Source organism: Nipponia nippon, unplaced genomic scaffold (genome assembly GCF_047370975.1).
Source record: "Nipponia nippon isolate SJK-2023a ecotype South Korea unplaced genomic scaffold, ASM4737097v1 scaffold_1, whole genome shotgun sequence".
Taxonomy (NCBI): Eukaryota; Metazoa; Chordata; class Aves; order Pelecaniformes; family Threskiornithidae; genus Nipponia; species Nipponia nippon.
The window spans coordinates 69122052-69137230 of record NW_028262290.1 but is presented as its reverse complement, the minus strand read 5'-3'; positions in this window follow the sequence as shown (position 1 = coordinate 69137230).

Genomic DNA, 15179 nt, shown 5'->3' with positions numbered 1-15179 from the left:
ATTATTTGTTTGGTAAATGTTTCCCATGTGTTTGTGTTTTTTCTGTATATAGAGTGATTTCAGACTGTAAATAACGCGTCAGCAAAACTTGTCTAAATCATATATTTTTGTCTAATAAACTAAATGAAATTATGAGCTCTCTTCAGGTATGTATTCTGTTGCTGCAGATCTTATACATATATTACAAATCTATTCAAACATTTATAATTTGTTTTCTAAAAAGTAAAATCTTTTTGCCTTTGGGTAACTGAAACTTAAAATACCAAATCCAAGCTTTTAATGACTCTTGTAGCTGTTTTGTCGAAAACAAGCTCCGAGCTTCGCTTTTCATACACGTAAATTTAAGAAGCTGAGTGAAGCTGGTTCTCGACTAGTAAAACAGAAGTTATTTTTTTTTTCAGTTGTGATGAATCAGACGTGTTCTGTAGTATGCATTTTCCGAACATAAATGGATCCGACTTCCACTTACGCTATAAAATACATTCTTGAAAATGAAAGGGACAAGTTTGTTCACAGTTCCCTGGTGTATAACTTTGCTCTCCAAACCGGTTCCTAAATTGGATCAAGAGCTTTAGTGCTTTGGTATACACTCCGACCGAAGCCGAAAAAAATACTAGATTAGGAACTAGAATTATTTGTAACGATTTACGCTTTAGATAAACACAGAGGAAATATGACTGTGAAAGATTTTTCCCTGTGAGATTAAGCACAATCTTAGCAGAAAAAAAAAAAAAAAATGGCAGCTCTTGCACTTCCCAGAAGAAAGTTCTGCGATTCTGATCTGTTGGTTAAAAACAGACTGAGAAAGACAATCTATCGGTTTATAAAGGCATTAATCTTCCGAAGACTGTCCGTTAAAAGGTGTAATATTTTGAGTGTTTACTTCTTTTTCCTCCTAAATGAGAACACTAAATGAGCATTGAGGTGCTAATAAGATACCAGATGGTTGTTGATGGTGGAAAATGGAAAGAAGCAGCTGGGAAAGTCATTAAGAAATAATGTGGTGACGCCCTATCCAAACTGAAACAACCTCAAACCAGGACTTGTCGGAAACACGATGAGATTTTCAAATAAAATATTAATAAAATTCTTGTCAGAGATCAGAATATCGATCTTGATTTAGCTACAAAATCATCGCAAGCAAAGAGGGGTCTCGGTAAACTATCGCTTAGAGATCTGTTGACCAAGGCGTGGAGGCAGTAGGCTTTTACTTTTTGCGTTTTTCAGACGGATCAGAGAAACAGATCAGACGAAATAGATTTTGTGGGGCATATCTGAAGGGCTGTCTGTGAAAAGAGACTCATTTTGACATCCTGCGGTTCCCAGCATAGCATCAATTAGTTTGCTTTTAGTTGTTTTGTTTTTCCTAAATCACAGGCAGTCCCGCGTTGGTAACAGTTCCAACAAAAAGAGTACATTACAGTTTTAACCAAACCATAGTAACTTAGATTTCAGTGAGGAAAAGAGAGAGGGAGGACATCTTTTTTTAAAAAAAAAAGGGGGGTGGGGGGGAGAAAACGGGCTTCACGCCTGTAAAGCCAAACGGCACGTCGGATCAGTGCTGGTGTAAACCTGATGGAATTGCTTTCTCTTTCCTATCAATTCAAAAGAAATAGCTGCGGCCTCGCACCGGCTGCCCCTCGCCCCCCTTAGGCCCGGTTCCCAAATTCCTCCCGGGCAGCGCAGCCGGCCCCCAGCAACCCGGCGGTCCGGGGTGCCGCCGCGGGCCGGCCCCGGCCCCCCTCCGCCGCCCGCCCGGCTGTCCTGGGTGGGCACCGCTCCTCCGAAAGGGGAGACGGCGCGCAAAAAGCGCGCAGTGGCGCTCTGCGAGGCGGAGCGAAGGCGGCGGTGCCAAATTGGCTTGGGAGGAGAGGAGAAGGGATTGCTTTGCGGCATATTAACGTCAGAAGGGACTTTAACTGTGGAGAGCAAAGGAGCGTGAATGTGTGCGTGTGTACGCGCCCACTCCCGATCCCGCACCGCCAGCGGCGGGCAGGGCCGAGCGGAGCCGAGCGGTTCCGAGCGGGGCCGAGCGGTTCCGAGCGGGGCCGAGCGGCGGGGCGCGGGCCGGGCTTTGGGCAGGCTCGCAGCGCCCTCTGTGGGCTGCGGACGGCGCCGTCCCCCGGCCCGGCGCGGCGCGGCGGCAGGCGGAGGTGCCGGCCCGCGGCTCTGCTCAGCCGGGGGCGGGGAGGGGGAGGCCGCCCGCCTTCAATGCAGCCAGAAAGCCAGCAACATCCTGCGGAGCGTGCTTCCAGTTTTGATTATCCTCCGGAGAGTGATAATTCCCAAGAGTTATCTGGCTGGCAGTTTTCCGCCTGTGCAAGCCTCAGCATCTCTAGAGCAGGCTCCGCTGCAGAACTTGATTATTTGTTTTCCATCTGCTTGTTTGAATTTCCCACACCCCCTCCCCTACTCCCCAATAACGCTTGTGATGCCTCCTTCCCCAGCCAGCTGAGGGGGTTACGGCGGGGGTGAACGCGAGCCCCGCGGGGTCAGCGCCGAGCCGGCACCCTCCACCGCCTCTCCCCACCGCGCCCGCAGGCGTTTGCCGGGGACGGGACGAAGCACCCGGCTCCAGCCTCCCCGCCTCGGCTGGCGAAGGCGGGGGGCGGCCCAGGGGAGCTGCCTGCCGGCGGCGGGCAGGAGCCTGCGTCCTCGGGCGGAGGGTGCTTGAGCCGCTTCCAAAGTTTCTGGACAGGAGCGCAAGAGGCTTCCCCCGTAGAGAAGGGAAAGCCCCAAAGTAGTGAGGCCAGCTGCAGCGCCAAGCTGAGAAACGTCGTGTTGTTAAGCGAGAAAAGGTCTCGCGTGGGTGCGTGCCTGAGCGCCCAGCAGCCCCCGAGGGCTGCTGCCTTAGCCTAGCTGTCACCCGAAGGAGGGAGGCAATTTCGTTTGTTTCCCCCCGCCAGCCCCACCGAGGTGGCCATTTCTCCTGGAGGAAGTTTCAGCGAGAGCGGAGGAGTGCGAGCGGTCACGGCGCTACCGCGGGGAGCCCTGGCAGGCTGCCGGGGCCGGTGCGGGGCCGGGCGGGACGCCCACCCAGCGCCCCCGCCCGCTCCCCGCCGGGGGCGGCCCCGCGCCCCGCGGCAGTTTGGGGAAGGAGCGGGGGCTCCATCTTTCCTAGGTTTCGCTTGTCACGTGAGCCGGGCTAGGAATGATCGTTTACGTCACCCTGGCAGGAAAATAATTTGTAGTTTTTTCTGTCGTATTTTCCATTTTCATTGAGACCCACCCTGGCAGATGTATACCAGCAAACACCAGAGTGTAGGGAGAATAATAAAGGAGAAGCTTAAGCTAAACGATTTGCCTTAATTGGGAATGCTTCGAGCTGATAAGAGTAAATTGGAAAGTCCTAGTTTCCTTTTTTTTTTTTTTTTTTTTTTAAGCGCTGACGGTACCCGAACCTGATAAATAAAGTCAATAGGAAAATTTGCATTGAATCGGATGGGAGCTGCGTCGAGTAATACTTCTTTTAGAACAACAACCGAGCGCCAAGATACGTTTTCGTGCTATTTAAGAGGGTGGCAGAAAACATTTTTCGTACGTGTTTGCATAATCCTCCATCCTCCCCCAGTAAAAATTAGCTGTCTTGTGTCCGTTATTATTTACTTAGCATTAGCAGAAGAATGGCAGAAATCTGTGCAGAAAGAACGCTGAAAAGTTGATACAATCTCGAGTTCAGCAAACTCCGAAATTAGCACTTGCCCGAACACACTAAAAGCAAACGGCAGCTTTACGGGGATTTAGCTTTGTCACAGAGACGTAGTTATGAAACGGGCTCATTGGTATGCATGCCTCATTTTTTATTCTTTTTCTGTTTTACTCTGAAAAAAGAAATCTATTTTCAACTAGGGAAAAAAAAAGCCCGGAGAAAGCGAACGAGAAAATTAGCAGGGTGCATGTGCTTCAACTGGCTCGTTCCTATGACTGCTGTCGTTGCCGGCTCCTGTCATCCCTTTTTGTTGCTTGGGTTGAGTTTACGAGGCTCTCGCTCCGAAACTTGCAGAGCCCCGAAGCCGCGCAGCCGCCGCGGGCACCCGGGTCCCGCCGGGTCCCGCCGGCCGCCCCGCACCAGCCCGCCCCGCGGGGCTCCTCCGATCTCCCGGTAACTTTCATTGTGTGACCCTGTTTTCCTTCCCCTCCCCTCCAGCCTTTTTTTTTTTTTTTTTTTTCATGGGCGCCGATCAATTATTCACAAGCACATTTATCTCCCCTGCAATATGGAGAATTCATATTCATATCTCTGTTTTAGTGGCCTGACACTGATTAATGTAATATGCACCGCGGCTCCGAGCGCAGCCCCGCTCTATGAATCATGCACTATAAAGTTTCAATCGTCCTTGTAGATGAGACTATTACAAAGAGCGCAGAGCGGCGGGGGCGGGGAGGCGGGGGCCGGCAGGAGAGGTGGCTCTTCGCCGCTGCCGGCCACCGGCCCCGTGTTAAACAGGCTCGTATTGAAATAACCCGGCGACTGATGGGGGGACAATGCCGGTCCGGCATTAGTTCCGCCCGGCGAGACGCCCCCAGCCGCGGCTCCCCTGCCCCGGCCGGCCCCGGCCACTCTCCCGCGCCCACCGCCCCGCCGGCCCGGCCCCGGGGAAGGGGCTGCCGGGGCGCTGCCTTGCCGCCCCCGCCCCCGTCCCCTCGGCCAGGGGAGAGGGGGGCTGCCCGGCCGCCCGCCATGTCGGGTGGGCACCCCGGGGCGGGGAAGGGGCTCAGGCTGACCCGGGCTGTGCCCTGTCTGGCCTACGGGGCCCAATGGCAGGCCCGGCTGGGGAGGGAAGGTGTTACAGGGAGTCTCCATCGCCTGGCCAGTTCTGATGTTGGGTATTTTTTATTTTTTTGTATTTTTATTTTTTTAATTCCCAAATGTCCTTAAAAGGCGAGGTGTAAGGAATGGCCAGGGCTGGCGGAGGCCCGCTGGGCAGGCTGTCGGCACGCAAGCAGCACAGGGGAAGGTCCGATGTGTAATAACTGCTCCGCGAAAGAGAGCCTCAAAACATGGGCCCCGGCGCGCGTCCTCCTTCCCCCTGCCCCAGGCTCCGTTCGGGGGTGAGGCCCCCGCGCCATCTCGGCGACCACACTGCACCTAAGTCCTGCATTTGCCTCTACCCGCCTCCCTGCAGGCCTGCTGGCGGATGGAGGGGAGCCCCTGGCCTGCATGTGCCACCCGCAGTCCCTGAAACCCAGCTGCCCGCCATGGGTCAGGCAGCCGTGGCCGAAACTGGCCGGGGACGGTCCCCGCCGGCCTGTGGGAAGCGGGAGGCAAACATGGAGCCACGCTATGCAGGACTGCCAGTCCCCCTCCGCCGGGAAGGGCTGCAGAGATGGCCGGCAGGGCCTGATCCCACTGCCAGCTTCGTGGGGGCTGCGTCGAGGAGGGACGTGGGGTCCGATTCCAGGCTTCAAGCTGCCAAGTTTTACGTTTCAGCAGTAAATCTTACCTGGGACTAACAAATCAAGTAAAACACTGGAACATGTAATAAACATGGCCTGTGTGGCGTGTTTTCCAGTGAAAAGTTACATAAACGGCTCCTGGCGAGGTTGGTGTTCCCCATTGTGCGGTGCCCCCATGCAGTGCCGTTCGTAGCTGGCCTGTAAAACCAGCCATGTGGACGGGAATCGCTGGAAGTACCAGGAGACTGAAAACCCCACAGAAATAGGTATTCAAAATTTAAGACTTCGAAAATATGAGCTCTTAAAACTAAACAATGTACTTCTGTGAGGAATTAATTTACTCGAACCCCGTCACCATTATTAATATTAGTTTTGGCTTCTCTTTTGTGTTTATGAAGAGAATACATGCATGGGTGTTTGTAAAAAAAGTGGAAAAAATATGTCTTTTATCTGTTTTTACTTACTTTAATTAGCACTACAGACATCCTTCACGTCTGATAGCCAAACTTGTTTCCCAACATATTCCTCTGGAGTCAAGCTAATGCAAAAATGCAAACGTGGGGCGCACACCGAGTCCCGGTAGTGCCTCTCCTGAGAGAATAGAAAGCGCCGGCATAAACTCTGTGCAGAATTAAAGGCGAGTTTAAAAAGTAACATTTATTTTTATTCCAGATTTATGGCTGACCCGTAGATAATTAAAGGTTTTATTTTGAGCTGTTGGCCCCACACAATACATTGTCCTTTGTTGCTGCGCAAGTAGCGCTTTCCCTGTGCTGCCTATGGTTCAAAAACAATGAAGCAATCCATTTATTTTGTTGGTCAATTGTAGCACAAAGTGAGGTGGTCAGTGTGGAAAGTTTATCACTGTCTTGTCCCTTTGGAGGAGGCAGAGCATTCACACACCCTCTGCCCCAGTACACAAATGTCAGTCTTTTTGCAGGCTGCTGTTTTCCTTTTGAAGATGCCGATGATGTCTCTGATCCACTAATCCATTTATCCAGTTTCATGAGTGCATTGGCTGAATACACTCACAATAGCCTTGCCCAGCTGGAAACAAGAAGTCAGTGAGTGCAGCCGGCACACCCACCAGTGCCTGACACCACTCTCGGATGAGGCTCGAGTGCATGTCTCAAAAAACCCCCCATCCCATCCCAACCCAAAACAAAACCCCCGGAGCCCCCAACCTGCCGCGATGTGCCCAGTGCTGCGATCCTCCCCTCCCTGAGAACAGAAGTATTTTTAGCACCATCTATAGTGTGCTGCAGGGTTGTATTATTTTCACGATATTCGACTGTGTCAATGAGGGTTGAAGCATGCTCGAGGAAAAAAAATGCCTCCGGGACTCTGCAAAAAAGTGCACATTAAAGAAACTGGTCAGTTGCTGCCAAGGCGGAGGGGGCATGGGAGAGGCAGTGGGCAACGGGCTTCCATTTGTGTTTGGTGCTGTGCCGTTACTTGCCAGCTTTTTATTGCATTTTAAGTGTATGTTTAATTACCAGTGTTATTGGTAATAACCAAATGTTTGAAAATATTAAATACATTTGTGAGCTTGTGTGAAAAAGAAGTTAAAAGGTGTTCGGTGCACAGAATGTTAAAAAGATCTCACAATGAAGTGATTAACATTTTTATGAATAAAATTAATCACGCATTAACTCTGCAGCTCAATACATCTGAATGCCAAATGTTGCACAGCAGCCCTTTCCCCTAAACCCAAGAATTTTGGATGCAGTATTGACCCACATCAAACACTCGTCTATTAGTAATGGCAGTGTAGTTATGAGAAGATATTTTAATAATGTACATTTACATTTGACACAAGCAAACAAAAGGGAGAAAATAAATTGGAGGTATTTTGTGAGGACTGGTAGGCACAGAAAATACATTAGGAAGCAGTCAATAGGGGCAACTGTTAGGAGAAAAAAGTTTATGTGGCGCTCATGGAGACAAACAGCGAAGTCACCGTAGTAAACAGATTCCAGTGGATTGCGCTTAGCTCTCCTTGGCTCTTATTAGCGCACTCATTGTTCTGGGCAAAGCTTATTAGGTTTTAAGATAGGAGCTTACCATTATTAAAATTTTCACTGTGTCAGATAATAAAATGTGATCTCTCTCTCTCTCTCTCTCTCTCTCTGTTCCTCTGTGCGTGTGTGTGTGTGTGTATGCGCGCGCGCGCGCGCGCGTGTGTGTTTTCTAATCTCTTGCCACTGTGGTTTTGGGATTATTCCAGCAGGCTGTACAAAGGGAAGCAAAGGCATCTGAAGTGTCACTCTACAGCTGTGGCAAAGTAACAGAATTTCCATTTTGTTGATGCTCCCAGCACATGTGTGCAGCAGAAGGTGATATCAAAGGAGCCGTTCTTCCTCAGTTCTGCACATTATTTTTCACTGCTGTGGCGAATCTCTCTGAGCTCTGTGAACCAATAAAACAACGGTCCCTGTTTGAGTTGATATATTAATATTTACTGAGGATTTGCAAGGTCGGGGCTAAATGTCAGCAGATTGCTGGGGCAGTACTGTGGGGAATAATTAAACAAATCTCACAGCAGTTCAGCCTCCTAACATCTTTATTAATCTTTTTTTTTTTTTTTCCTTTCCTGAAACAGTACACTGAAATACTGCTTTTTCAACCTTAGTGAAGATTTGGGAGAAGTTTAATAATAAAATCCTGGATTGGAAGTATTTGTTTTTGACAGTTTCTTGGCCCACTTGCCTGCAGATGTTAGTTAGTTGTGAAGGCTATGATGTGTGAATTACCACCAAGCTGCTGGGATTCTCACCTGCCTCTCCATCAAATTCATCTTGACCAGTCTGCCAAGCACAATAATATTGCTGCTATAAACGGAGACCCAAATTGGCTTCATTAAGCAGTGGGTCCACTTCTCTGAGAGAAGAAACTGGAGGACCCCAATTCGGTATGCATGTCTTCCTTAAGGTGATTATAGCATGCACTTTAGTACAACTTAGACAATTCTCTTTAATAAGCTTCATAATTAGTGTTGGGATGCCTCATTACAAGTCATTGCCTGTAGCAGTCCTAGGCCAAACAGCCCTTCTCAATCTGATTTATTTATTTTTTTTTATCAGGCAGCAGGAGCTGTCTAGAGCTTTTTGTTTGTATAATGGGGACTTGCATTAAGCCCCCAGTGTAAAAATACCACAAGGAAATTAATTGCTTCTGTGCAGATTCACCACAGATGTGTCCTGTTATGGGGAATGGTATATTTCTGACATTGCTATACTGCAGTGTGCTGGGAGGAGAAAAAAAAAAAAGTCTGGAAAAGCTACAAATGCAAACATATTAGCATCCATATAGATTCCTTATGTTGTAACTGAAAACAAGGAGATTTTTAAAGTGTGTCAGAGCCTTCAAGCCTTTTTTGAAATAAAGCGGATTTTTGGAGGGAATTTTTTTTTTTTTAAATACTCAAAACCCACTAATAAAATACACATGGCCACATATTCTGTTTGGTACTGGCTGATAAATGTGCTACTTAAAATAACACACACGAGGAGTGCGGTGACTCAACGCAATAAGAAGGCTGACAGACAAAGCCGCCCTCAAGGTCAGTGGTTTGTTATCTATCACTGTTGATCAGGTTGTGAATCACAGCTGCAAGTTTCAGCAAGTTAAGGGGAGGAGGAGCATTTAGAGTGCTTGCCCTGTGGAAAAGAAAAGCTGAGCTGGTGGTTTGTTAGCCGCATCTGAACATCACCCTGCAGCTTCTGGGTAATGCCCATTCCCCTGTCACTAAAGCAAAGCAGGAAAGTGCCTTGATCCAGATATGAGCGCTTTGATTTACTTGTTAGAATTCAGGTGGAAGGGTTTAGGGTTAGCAAGTCCGCCAGTGCAGAGCCTTGTAGCGCTGCCCTCTCGTTATTTATATCGATTTCTTTCATCTCAATCCTTGTAAACTTCAGTTTTGACTTTGGGCTGATCCCTCTGATACAGTTGCGTTTGCCTAGTGACATCACTATTGATAATAGAATATTAACAATTCACCTCACAACAGTTACAGGAATGAAGACCCGTTTAGAGTAATATAATGTGGGAGCTGTGGTATTAGAAATAACTATTTGCATTCTTCATGTGTGATTGTGAAGGGGACTCCTCCATCTATTAATTCTAGGTGCTGCAAAATGAAAAAAAACCCAAAACCAAACAAACCAACAAGCGTCTCCTCTACTCAAATTCAGTATGTTGCCTGTCTGATAATGATACAGCAGCAGAAGTAATAAAACTGTTCTAGTAATGAACCTTCCAGATTAGATTTTCTACGTATATGCAACATGGAATATTCACGGGCAAGTGAAATTTCTATATTCAGGCCCGCTGAATTTACATACAGGAAACACTTCACAGGCCTTAATAAATGTATCCAATAAGCTCAATTTCAAGAAAATCCATACATTAACTGCAAGCAACAGTGGGAACATGTAAGTTACGTAAACAGATCAGATCAGTGTTCAGTTTTACCACACTGCACTTCATAGAATCTTTTACCAGCTGTTTCAGAGCGAAGAGCAAGATAAACTGCATAGACTACTACACAAAGTCTTGCTTTTAAAGTAAGTTTTTGTTTTTTTCTCTCTTTTTTTTTTTCATTCTCATCCATCAGCTTTTGGCTCTACTGTGACAGTAACACTTTGCTCAAATATATGCATTTTACTGTTTTTTAGGCTATCAAGGAGGAAACAGCTCAGACTCACAGTCCCAGGGGAAGTGATTATTATTCTGTGCCTTGAAATAGCAGTACCTGGAATCCTCTTAAAAATGGCTCTGTATAACGTAGAAGAAAGCCTCTGTCCTAGAACAAGTGAAATTGTACTAGACGAGATCTGCACAGAACGTAACAAAGAAAGAATTCCTCTGTGAGACCAGTGGAGGATGGAGGCGCAGAGGTAGAGAAGTGGTTTCCCCAAGTTAACTACTTTGTTTATAGCAGAAATGAGAACCCGAGCCTAAGAATTAGGGTTTTCACTTGACAAAGACTCAGCTGTACTGGGATATTTCAAAGATTCGCAGTGACTGCAGGTGAGTGGTGGAGCCAGAACTGGTGCCATTAAACTGCATCCACAGCCTCATAATATATTTACCACAATGTCATCAACTCCCATGTTGTCACTGGAAACATTTTGACTCTTGTATCTGAATTTACACACTGAAAGCTGTACTTAGTTATGTGAGTGAAAGCAATCTGATATTTACAAATTATGCTTATTCTCACTGGATTCATCAGAGCAGCTTGCCCTAGAAAGGGTTACAGTTGTAAGGAAGGCCTTGAGATAAAGGTTGGGTTTTTTTTAACTTAAAAAAATATTTTAAAATTGCTCTATGTATTTCAGTGGTTAAAAATTGATTGAGGAACCTACTCTTGGTCTCTTTGGTTTGAAAAATATGTTGTATATTTAGAGAAACAATCTAACCTACAAAATGATGCAATATTTGGGAAAATTCCTTTATAAACAGTTTTTTTAATGAACAGATTTCTAAAAATGCCAGGCAAATCCTTCAAGTTTTTGTATAAAAGGATAAATAATTTACAACTTCACACACAAAACTATATGTAAAATAAGATAATATAAAACATTGGAAAACTAGTTTTAAAAGAGATGGTAAACCTTGAAAAATACTGTTTTGCAAAGTGAGGTTATGATAAATATATCCATAAATGTGGTTCTCCTCTACACAGAGAGGAGAAGGGAAAATGGATACTTTCTTCATCTGAGACAGGCATGTTTTAGGTTGTGTGAGGGAGCAGGAGACTTATGAGGATGGATATAGCAAAAATACTTCACTGCTGCTCTGAACGTCAGCAGTTTGGAATCTGTTTGAAAATATGAATTAAATAATACTGATAAGTGCCACAGAGCACAAAGTTTTACTAGAAGGAGTTTTTAAGAATGAAAGAGAACAAAACAGGGTGTCATTTTGAAAAAGAGAGTGGGATACAATGAAGAGTGTAGTGGTGATGGTGCCTCTGGTAGAATTAAAATACAGACTAGCGTGCTAACGGAAGAGATTAATAACTTTTGAGTTTGGAATCGGATATGGAGGTGTACAACCTGTGTGTCTCCCATGGCTTACTTTCCAGAACCTTAAAAGCATAGTGATGCTTTAATTCAGCATCTCCCTTTGGAGAGGAATAACTTGAGGGAACATATAAATTCCTTCTCAAGTTACATTTTCTCTGTAGTGATCTTCTTACTAACTTTACAAGAAATGAAAGCAGTGGAACAGAGGAGGAAGCGGAAACCAATTCATGTCACCAACTACTTTTTTCAAAATTTATATGGCCTTCTACTATTGTATATGTGTGTGCATGTGTACGTTAGAGAGTGAAGAAATTATTCCCCCAGGCCTTGCTCATAAGGGCCGCTCTGTGAGTCTAAGTGATTACATGTGGACAAGAGGTAAGAGGAGATGATTTACTGTGAACACAGGAAATTTGTATACTTCTGGTAATCTGTGGTAAATCCACCAGGAAGCTAACGAAGTCTGAACTTGCCTTACATTTTGTGTGGCTGCTATCCAGGTATGAGGATGCTCTCAGAAGGAGTGTGAAAGCTAAGTTGCTGGACTCCTTGAAATGCCCAAGCACATGGCTTTCTTAGGCAGGACAAGTCCTACAGTCTGCCTAGGCCCTCTCTTACCAATTTATGCAAGGTATATGGAGGATCAGAGAAGCATAACAGAAGTGCTGTTCTCGCCAACAAACTTGTCGCTCTTGATTGCTTTTCCATTGTAAGTGGTGTGTGCATGTTCTTGGTCTCACTAGGCTATTGGCTTTGCCTTCTTTTTGTTTGTTTGTTTTTTTGTTTTTTCCCCCAAAAATAATATTTGGCTGATAGTACTTGAGCCTACCTACATTTGTCTGATAGCCTCTTATCAGCTTTCAGAAGTTGGTTCAGTTTTGTCACATCTCTGTGGAAAGCACCTTTTGATAGTACATGATATCCATGCTGGCAGTGCACGTCTTTTGGGTCTTGGGTATGATCACCAATATAAAATGCAAGGGTTCTCACCTGCATCATTGGCAAGTGGGTCTTATCTTTGGAGCCACAATGTGCTCAGTCTCTCCTGACAATAAGCACTGACAGGTCTGGGCTCATTGACCGTGGATGTGGCTTCAGTCAGTTGCTCCTGGAATGGAAGGGCTGTGGCTGAAAGCTAATTCATTTTTCAGTTTTCATTGGTCATCTTCATCACCTTTCCTCAGGGCCTTTTTCTGGCTTCAAGGCTTTTATCTGGGTTCTTTTGTTCTTCGTCCTCCCTTTCAAATAATATTGTCTTCTTTGTTTCTCCTCTGTATCCTCTCAGCAGGTAGGAGGCTTTCCCTTGGTTGCTGTTAAGAACAGGCTGCTGTCAGCAGACAGCCTGATGGTTCTGTCCTCTACACCAGGCCTCCATGTCTGCTTGCCTCTACTCTCCCTTCTCTCTCCAAACTGAAAACATTCTCCTCCCCCTTCACTTGAAAAAAAAATGACACTTTTAAACTTCTTGTGAAACTACAAGGAAAAAAAAATTGTTCCACACTGAGTACCAGCCTCCATCATCCCTTTACATCAGAAAAAATACTCAACTCACTATTGAGGGTATACGGATGTCATTTTACTGAACTTTTGGGAGACAGTGAGCAATGGGAAGCTGCTCCCAAACCATCACTACAAACATCACAGCCTGTCATCCTGACCAGTCTTCTGCTAGTCTTGATCCAAGCAGAGGAATACAAGAATACTGCTGTTTTTCCTGACAGAAGCTGCTCCTTACATCAGTTTCAAAGGATGGCAGAAAAAATGCTGGCTGTGCACCTCCTAGTCAGAGGAAGCACGATCTCTCATATCCCTGATCCCAGGGAGAACTTTTTTTTGCACTTGAAAGTCATCTTTTTCAAACTTTTCACTGGAATGAGATTTGAAACTCCCCGGTCTTCTGTAAGAGACCATTAGTCCATACCTGAATGTGCAGAAGTTCTCATCTCCTGGGATCAGAGCATGTGCATGCAGATCTCATAGGGAAGACAGGGAAAACAGCAGTAGAGCTAAGGGCAGTCCCAAAGGACCTCAAGCCCAGAGAACAAACACATGTTGGAAAGTAGAAAAATATTTTATTGTTGTCAAATGTATAAACCTGATGTGCAATTCTAACCAGATCAGGCTTTGGGCTGTTTGCCCAGTTATTCATAAGAAAGTGTCCAGAGTGGATAAGATTGTGAGATTCTCCTGGGACACAGCTCTTGATCTGGTTATTTCTTGTTGTGTTTGATAATACACAGTTCTCTGCCAGAGGGAATTCTGGGCTTACATCCATGTTCATCCTCATCTTCAGGTAGCAGGGATAGGACTAGTTATGTAAGCGTGTTGTGTGTAAATCAAGAGTCCCTCTGAGTGATGGGGAAATTGTGTGAAGTCTGGTCTGAAAGTGATCTCCATCCTTCCCTCTGCCTCCTCTTCTACAGAATGAATGCTGTCTTGGGATTTTCTACTGTAAATCACCATTAAAGATTTGATTGTCTCACTTCCTAGAGATGTTGAGGAATTTCCTCGGAAAGTTCTGAAATGGAGCTTGTGGAGTAGGGAATCAGCACAAGACAATTGTTCCCCCTCATCTAGTGTAGGATAGTCTGAATGTCCCAATATGGGTTTTTCAGATGACTGTAGGTGTAGCAGAACTGTATCCTACACGGTGTGAGAGAATAACTAGTTTCTGGCTTGTGAGTATTGCTCACTGATATGAGGAGGAAGAATAACTTCTAGGTGCATGAGGGAAGAGATTGCCAGCCTGGAAGCATGGCACGAGGCAGTGAATATCATTGGGATAGTTCTCATTGCCCCTAGGCAGTGATTCCAAACAAGCTGAAGGGGTTGCCTTGCTTGGTTGGAAGCCCCTACAAAGCAAATGGTAGGCAGAGGTCACTCAGGCTTATGTGCGTGGCAGATGTTTTGCTGTCTGTATCTCTGGAAGTATCCTTGTTTAGGAGATATCATCTTCGGTCCTATTTTCCTCCATTATGTTTTGAGTTAACTAGTTTGGAGATCTGTCTTCCCATCTTCCATTCCAAGAATAGAATGAGCTGCACAGTAGTCTTTTATGATGAACCTCCTTATACGTAGCCCCCTTCCAAGCAGTTGCTGCCTTTGGCCTGTAAAACTCCATCAGCTTTTCTTCCTTAATGTGTCACTGCTTTCCTCTCTACATTAAGTTGACTTGGTCCAAACAGTCAGTGCTTTCTATAGAATTAAGATGGCTGCAAATGACGTTCCCACACCGTATTCCTAAACTAACTCTGTCCAGATTTTCTCCCGATTTGATGATTTCCCAGAGGCAGCATACTGTCATTGCTTGGGTGCCATACCTAGAAATAAAAGGCCAATGTGTGCCATGTCTTTTTGAAGAGATACGTTCTGTGTGCAGAAAGTAGGTATAGGGGCATGGCAGGAAGATCTCATGATCTTATGCTACGAAATTGTTTTGGGGCAGTTTTTTGGGTGTTTTCATTTTTTCCCTTTTTTTTTGTGTGTGTGTGTGAGAGAGAAAGAGAGGTGTGGATAGGCTTAGTTTTTTCAAGAGGGGCACTACAGAGCACGGGTATTGAGGCTGTATGGGGGTGTATGCTGGAGGTGTTAGATACTTCCATGGTTCTCTCCCATTCATTTCCCTGTTCAAGCAGCAACATTCCTACCATGCCCCAGAGAACATTTAAAAACTAGATGGAGGCGGTAAGGGAGTTTGTTCGGGGAATATGACCTCAGGGCTGCCAACAGAACCAAAGTACAACAAGGCAG